We start from the raw sequence: 8,453 nt of genomic DNA, 5'->3' as shown, positions 1-8,453 counted from the left end.
AGGACTGACTGCGGGCGGAGGGGCGGCGGGTGCCCGAACAAAGGGGGCGGCAGCAAAGCGGTGTCTTGTGTGATCCTCCCCCGGGACCCGCCGGGCCTGGATCCTCTTCCCTCTGACCCTGCACCTCAAGTGCTGCTGGGTGAGATGTAGGGCCACAAAGTTGGTGCCAGTGTGAGCTGGGCACCAATCGGGGCTGGCAGAAGTCCTCCTCCCCCCCCGTTTTTTGTTGTTATAAAAGCAAGGATCTCTGCGCTCTGCAGATCGCTTCCCACTTCTCTGGCTAGAGAGGTTCCCCGTGCTGTTGAATAGGGTGTGTATGTGATATCATGTGTTTGTGATATCATATTCCCTTTTAAGCCAAGCAGTTATGATGTCAGGTTACAACGAACTTGAAGCCAGAAGTTGGGGGGGGGGTGGAAAACTACTAGGAAAACTTCCTTGCAGAACATGTTAAAACAGAAGTAAGGTGAGGCTGAATGAGAAAAATCAAAGATAGATGCAGCCAAGTCTTTCTTGAGGACATAGTTCACTAATTTGGCAGACTATTGCAATTGATTGAAAGTCTCTTTCTCAGAGGGAACTCCAGGAAAATAATTTTGAAAGACAAATAAAAAGTTTATCAGTTAACGTCCTCCAGTCTTGCAGCTTCCTGGTGCTCAGGGTCTTATAGTTTGAAAATGACAGTTGAGGAGAAAGGGGAAAACAGTATCTTGGTAGCTGAAATTAAGGTTTCTGTACCATTCACAATGGTGTTCCCTTCACCTGTTTCCTATTGTCCAACACTAGGTAAACTATCAAAGAAAGGAAGAATGAAATAAAATCCTTTTCTTTAATAGTCAAATAATGTCAGTTAGGGTTTAAATCTAACCAATAGTAATGTTCAGGAATCGAAGAGGTAATAGTTAGCTTTAGGGACAAGCAGACCATAGTAGAAAGTAACATGTTAAAATGGAAGTGCAAACTTAACTCCTGCACAATGTTTATTCTGTAGGGCATAATAAACTCTTTCAGCATTTAGACTTCAGGGCTATTTTAAAATCTGACATTTATTTCTTCAAGAAAAAGTTACCTACAAAATGCACAGATAACTGTTCAGTATAGCTGTGTACTCTATTGTATGAACTGCATTTTAAGGGTTTTAAGTACATTGATGTGACAATGGTAGCATTGATTTTAGAATCCTTAGGACTCAAAGCCTTTAGGAGGTTAGGATAATGTTTGGTTAACATTTTATTGTCTTGTATATAAAGTAGAAGCACTTAATCATAAACTTACTGGTCTGGAGTCTTTGTTATAGCAGCACAGACAGGGTCATAACTTCTGGTGTTTTTAATTGAACAAAAACAATGAACTCTTCATTGTTAAATAACATGTAAATGGAGAATGACCAGCATTCATTTAATCACACTGATAATTAACAAGTGAAATACTTGATGTATTTGAAAATTATTATAGATGAAGTGCTGTTACATAACATTAGCTTTAAAATATATCAAAATAATTGGGGGGTAGGTAATCTTTTTGTAGAGATGTGTTTGAAGGTATTATGGAAGTAAGATCTTCACCTTAAACAAAACACTTGAATGTGCCTCTTACAGACTAATAGTGTATTTTTAGTATCTCTCCTGTGTGCCAGCTTAACAGTGTGTTATTCTGGACCTCTGGAATTCAGAACAGTTTCCTGTGAAAAGTAGTACTTCTGTAATTGATATATGAAATGTTACAGCCTAGAGGAGGAAGAAAGAACAGAACTGTGACATTTCTAGTGGATGTTCTGAAAATGTTTGAAACCAAAAGAATCACAGTTTGAAAAAAAACATGCAGGCCTCAGGTCATGACTTCCCTTGAATGAGGAGCTCACATTTGGTGGACATGCCTCTGGAGTTTTAAAACATTCTGTTCTGTGACAATGTGCCACATTTAAAACGCAAGAAATAGTTAAGTGACAATGAAAACCATATTAGTTTTAAGAGCTAACTTAACAATAACCTTTGATACCTTCTTAATTAATAACTTTCAACATTTGACACTTATTCTTTTGTTTTCCCCGTTCATCTTTACTTTTTGGTGTCAGCTTTCATCTCAAGGCATTAATGCCTTATTTTGATAATTTTAGCCCCAATCCTTTTATAATAGGTACTGTCATTTGCAGTGGTGCCTTAATAAATTGAATTAGGTGTCATTGATACCAATTGCAATAGTGGCAAGTGATAACCAGAATAAAATATTTCCCTTTTAAGGGGGAAATAGCTAGAAATATGCTCACTGTACCTACTTTTATAAAAGACTAGGTATTTCTATAGCTTTCTGATTACAAGACATGTGTTTTTAGCTCCAGAAAAAACTGACTATAAATTAAATTAATTGGCTAACCTGCAGCCTGGAGAATGACTTGCATATTGGCGGACTGTTGGAAATGTGCATCAAAAATTATATTTGTATGTGTAACTCAAGTTTATAAAAGCAGAATTTCTTCCTTCTCTTTTGATCATCCATATCTTTGGTTTTTATAAAGTCCATCATATATACATTTTGGGTCTAGGGAGTTAGCAACCCAGTAGATTGCCACAATCCATGTTTCCATGGAAATAATTGAGATGTAATAAATAAAGGCACTCTGAGGTCACAGGTTTCCCAATTCAGCTGAGAAGGAAAACAAGTGTAAATTATGTGGATATATGTGTAGCATTTAGGGATTCAAATAATTTACTGTTTTTATTTCTATTTATTTTACTTTGTAAAACAGCTTTTAGTATTGTTGTTATTTCTGCACCCATTTCTATGCAAAAAGATTAAGTAGTAAAATAGGCTTACTATGCACCAGTGATGAAAGGGATTCTTTCACAGATGAAGTACAAGTTGTCTTCATATCAACAGTGAAAGATGGACAGTTTTTGACATTACAGGAAGTATCAGATGTGGAGGTACATATACAGAAGTATAAAATGTTGCCAACTATTCATTCCACATAATTTAAAATGAAGTAATTTAAAACAGAATTGGATAAGAGAACAGACCTTCACTAATGTATACCCGAGTTCTGTAATATTAGGCATTTGGTTCAGTCTAATAGAAAGTTGCAATAATTACTGTATCTGTAACCATCCATTTAGAATGGTAGCTGTGGATTTTTCCTTCATGTAGGGTTTAAACGCATGGATTTATTTTAACCATTAATTTTGGATGTGTAAACTTAAAGGAATCCAACCTTATAGTTGATGAATTGAAACCAAGCAAAATATTCTAATCAAACTTCTAACAGGAGAGTCCTTGGTAACTTGTAAAAATAAATTACAGAGTTGATAGTATAAATATAGAGTTAGCAGTTACAGTGTTTCAAAGTGCATAACAATGCTAAAGATTTCTTTTACTACTGAAATAAGTAATGATAGCTTAAACGCTTCATTGTTGTTCAGAATCTTCTTTTGTAATGTATGGTTCATGGCTTGTTTAAGTTAATGTTTGTAAAGGAGAGAGATGCACAACCGCTTTTCAGAGCGTTAAAACAAGCCATTAACTTCTCTGATGGATATAATCTTTGATGAGTTAGAAGGAAATCTGTTTAAAAGTTTGTTTTCTACTACCAGGTTTAGAGGTGCTCTATTCTAAAGCTGCCATTTGTCATATGGAGATGATGAATAATGTTTTCTGTTGAATCCTGTATTAAATACTAGTTTATCATGTTATAGCTTCCTCATGTTCTGGAACCAATAGAAGAAAAGAGGGAATCTGAGATCCTGGGCTCCTGGTGGTAGAACCATAGGTTCAAGGTTCTATGTAATTATGAACCATAGGTTCATAATTCTATGTATTATAATTGAAGAATTACTTGAATACAATTTATGGGAACTATGCTGAGGTTGGAACAAGGTTTTAAGCATCAGATGTACTTTAGTTGCTGAATATGACAGTTCTGCAAATTGCTGTCAGATTGCAATGGTATTTTGTGCATAAACATGCTAGTCAGTAATCAAACTGTTTTGCAAAAAGGATGCACTAATTAAGTCTAGATTTGTTATCCTACTTGAAGTTGTAGAGTTGCTGTCATTTTTTTTGCTTTCCGTTGGCAAAAAATGCTGATAGAAACTTTTGATTCACAGCCTACCTGCCTCATTTGTGTCAGTCAAAAAAACAAGGTTGCTCTTCATTATAGGCAAAGTAAATAAAAATACTGCAACTGTTTGCCAGGTTCCAATTAGTTGATTGCTATGAATGATCTTCTTTAAAGGAATGATGTTTTACCTATCTGCTCATACAAAGGTTTGATTTTTAATGTCTTGTGAAAAGGATTCTCTTTGTCTTGATTGATGTCAAGAATAAAAGCGTGATGGTAATATCCCTTTGAAAGCTATTGTATTGTCAGCTCTGGCTGACAGCAGGAGGCCCTCCTAGTGCTATAGATTAGCGCTGTGAAAACACTGACATTTTCTTTGTTATATTGCTGTTGTTCTGCTTGCAAAGTCAATTATACAATGTCGGAGCTCAGTTACAGAGTTGACTGTGGAAGTAACAATGTCTTTCATACTTGTCTTAAAGATATAATTTTCTTTTTTTTTCCCAGTTGATAGAGAAGAACCTAAAGGTACTGGAACAGTACATTCTACAAATTAAATTTTGACAAGTATAATCATAATTGCCAAGTACAAAAGACTTGTATGATTATCCTTTAATTTTACAGTTCATTCAAGTTTCGGTGGAATATTATTGATATAGTGAACACAGAAGCTAAAATAGATAAATCTCATATAAAATATGATTACAGTCTTGATTGCTCTTTATCAAGTGTAGCGTTTTTGGGATTTGATATCACTGGAGATGGGGGCAATTCATACTGTGGTGATGCCATCAAAACATTGAATATATGCATTGTACTAAGGAAGGCCTTTAGATATTTTATTTTAGTAGTTTTTAATTTAGTGTGCATGTTTTGATCTGAGTCCAGTAAGGTTTTCCTGTGAGATGTAGAATCCCACCCCCCATCATTTCCTGGGGAGGATCTTTGTGGTGTTTAACTGGTTTAGTGATTGACATGCTTGTGTGAAAAAATCTTTTAATTGTGGTGTAGTCCCATTGGTACTAGTGGACAGAAGTATTACATATTAGGAAAAAGTAAAGAACATGAAACAGATGAGGTGAGAGATGTAAAAAATAGAGGGGGGTAGGCATCTAATGATTTTAGCGATGTTGGATCCAATTCTAACTGTGGGGAAAATGTCACAAAGCAGTTATTACTAGTAGAGGTAGTTTACCTTCTTCCTTAAAAAAATGTATACAATCAGAGCAGTATAAAGAACATTCATTATTGAATTGCCTCAAATGACAAATAACCATCAGAAAGCCCTTGTTAGGATGTTAATTGTGGGATTTCTAAATTACTATTATAAACTAATAGAGTAACAAAAGATTCCACAGTTACCAGTAATTTGTTAGGATTTATTTTGTTTTTCTTCAATAATTGAAAATTAATGTCTTGAAGTGAAAGCAGCTGTTCATGCCATCCTCTGAATTGGATACAAAAATGATGTTTTGTAGATGAGTTAAGCTTGTGTAAACACAAATTGTTTTACAGATTGGATTTTGGCTTGGCTCTGCCCATTGATTGGTACCAACTAAACTTTTATTTTAAACTTAATCTGATTTAACAAGACTGAAACCATTTAAGAAGGAGAAGTGCAGAGGGTGTCATTCAGTGATCAGCAGTTACAATAAACATTTTAAAAAGTGTAACTCAAAGTTACTGGTTTCATAAATGGAAATGTTTACTTGCATTCCGGGGTTTACCTTTGCTGTTGGCATAGGTGTTAAGTGTTAACTCAGTTGTTACAAGAGTATTTTAGTTAATTATCTTATTATTTAAGTTTGTAGAGTCACACTCTTGGTGTTTTACAGCTTCTTAAAATATACAAAACACTGTATTCTATCTTTTTAAAAAAGAAAAAGATTACTTTTATGCATCATCACAAATTATACATATATATAAATTACTATATTTATTCTGGCTAAATTTTTAGATTTCTTTGTGACCTTTTAATACCCTCATAACAAAATGTATTAACTAACCACAATAATTGAACAACCTTTATAAAACCTCAGACTGACCCCCACATTTATTTGATCAATCTATTAATGCCCCCCCCTCAAATGCCTTTGAGAAAGGATGGCTTTTATGTTTCATGCTATCCTAGTAAATGTGCTGGAGTAATGAAATGTAGTATGAGACCTGTTACAACCCACTGTAGTATGAGACTTGTTACAACCCGCTTCTATTAAATCTTTGCTGACAAATGGGGTGAGATGGATGGGTGGATGGCTAGGTGTGTGTGTAAAATCGAGGTCGTGGATTAGGAAGTGAAATAGTAAGGTTCCTACTATATTGTACCTGGTATAATTTTAGGTACCAAAGCCTTGGAATACATTCATACTTTGCACATCTTCTTTCATGTTACCCATTTGTAAAAGTGACAAATGAGCTTACTGTTCCCTTACAAGAGAAAAATAAAATCAGTTTAAAGGGCTATGGTTCCTTGTCTACGCTTGAATGTGTTTTTTGCAGCAAAGAATGTTGATGGTTTGCCAGGGCCATTTTATTTTACAGAGTGGGTTAAGGAAAGGGTATCAGTGCATTAGATTGCCTCTTGTGATATTTTCAGCTAAAGCTAAGCTCATCCCAAATTAATGCTTTTTAAATACATACATAGGGACTGGGTGTGGTTGGAAGTGGGTCAGTACCATTAGAATGGTTCCAAATATTGCTGCAGTACAATGAATGAGTGTTGCTAGCTTCCCTCTATATGACTATATTTTATATATGCGCGCGCGCACACACACGCGCGCGCGCCATACTCATCTGAATTTAGCCAGAAGTAGTTTCATTACATTGTTCATGTTTGCTTGGGAACAAAAGCTTTTTGCCTTTTAGCTACCTATTAGGCAACAGAACAATATGTGGTGTTTGGAAATGCCACTTGTTAATCATATGCTGTACCATTATTAATTTTTTTCTTTTCCCTTTTGGATGTATTAAGTCAATTTTTTAGCTTTTTATGTAATTGAAATTTGCCCTTTTGTTACCTGGGCACGAATTATTTTTGAAATGTTGTCATTACCCGCCCTGCTGTGAGGCTTATCTCTACTGTTCATCCTAATTAAATAAAACATACTGTTGTTCACCAATCTCATGTTGAACTGAATTACCTGCCTCAAGGCTTATAGTTGGTCGTTGGGCTTGCTTGTTTCAGCAGCAGACATTGACTAACACATTTACTTTTAGATTTTCATTTCAAAGGGATCAGTTTGTGTTGTGTGACAGGTGAATAGTGAATGCTTTACGGTACTTTCAAGAGCTGTACAAACAGTAAAAGACCTATTGCTATCAAAGTAGACTGGCAAGTAAAAACACAATAGAGCTTTTGTGACAGAAGAGTGTTTCTGTTACTGGAAAAAGACTACTAAGAGGTCATAGTGCTGTGTTTTAGATGCTGTAATGGGTTAACTGGTCTCAACCCTTTGGTCTATCACCCCTTTTTTAGACCCCATCTCATCTGCAGGCTGTGATGGGTGAATTTCTATTGGGGTTGATCCTTCCTGTCCCAACAGCACTAACTTGCTAGGTTAGAAACTTAACTTACTAGTTTTTTTCTGGAATTGAAGATGCCTGAATAATTGTTCTTCTTCAAAACAGCTTCTCTAAGAAGAACAGATTCATTTTTAGACCAGAAAAAGTAAGATAGGTGTTTATTTTAAGGTGCTGAAGAGATGAATGATATAACTTTACAGAGAAAAAATATTTGTTTAGTTGTGTGATATGAATGCTGGGGAAAACTCATTGCCCACTACTGAAATTGTGTTACTGTTACAAAGATGCAGCTAACCAGTTACAGTGCTGCAGTATGAGTTTGGTTTAGATTAACCTCTTCAGTTGGCCCAGTACTGCTTTCTATATTTTTGTTTTAAAATACACAATGGACAAAAAAGAAAATAATTTATATGACTTGGGCAAATATGTTGACATTATTTGTTTTTACTCATGAATATCTCTCTCTACTGAATCTCCACTGGAGAGGCAAGTTTAACCATTAAGGTGATTGGATTCACAAAAATGTCATAGATTGTTGTGTAAAAAAATATTTGCAAAGAGTGGCTGAGACTCCAGGCAGTACCTAAAAGGGTTGTTCTAGGTCAGTGGGGGCTAACCTTTTTGGCAGGAAAGTCACAGATTAAGCGTTGGCCCCTCCCTGAGTGCTACTGCAATCCCTTTCCCTTACCTGATTTGCTGCTCTGCTTTCTGCTCTCTGCTTTATCTGCCACTCTGCTGCCTGTCCTCTCCCTGATCTGCTGTTTGCCACATGCAAGGCTCATACCACTGGTGACGTGTGCCACAGATTGGCCCATCCCTATTCTGGTTGGTACTTGAATAACCAGTTTTGCATATTTATCGATGCTCTTCACTTTCC

The 8,453-nt window shown here is 35.8% G+C and overlaps 1 protein-coding gene across 5 annotated transcripts in view; it reads left to right on the top strand.

Moving 5' to 3' along the window:
* ZNF423 (zinc finger protein 423) overlaps positions 1-8,453 on the top strand; it is a 316,969-nt gene that overhangs the window by 1,082 nt on the left and 307,434 nt on the right. The window lies entirely within an intron of this gene.

This window comes from Crocodylus siamensis, chromosome 9 (genome assembly GCF_052110815.1).
Source record: "Crocodylus siamensis isolate JL-2025a chromosome 9, ASM5211081v1, whole genome shotgun sequence".
Lineage (NCBI taxonomy): Eukaryota > Metazoa > Chordata > Crocodylia > Crocodylidae > Crocodylus > Crocodylus siamensis.
Note: the sequence above shows the minus strand (reverse complement) of the source record. Positions and strands in the feature narration are given on the sequence as shown.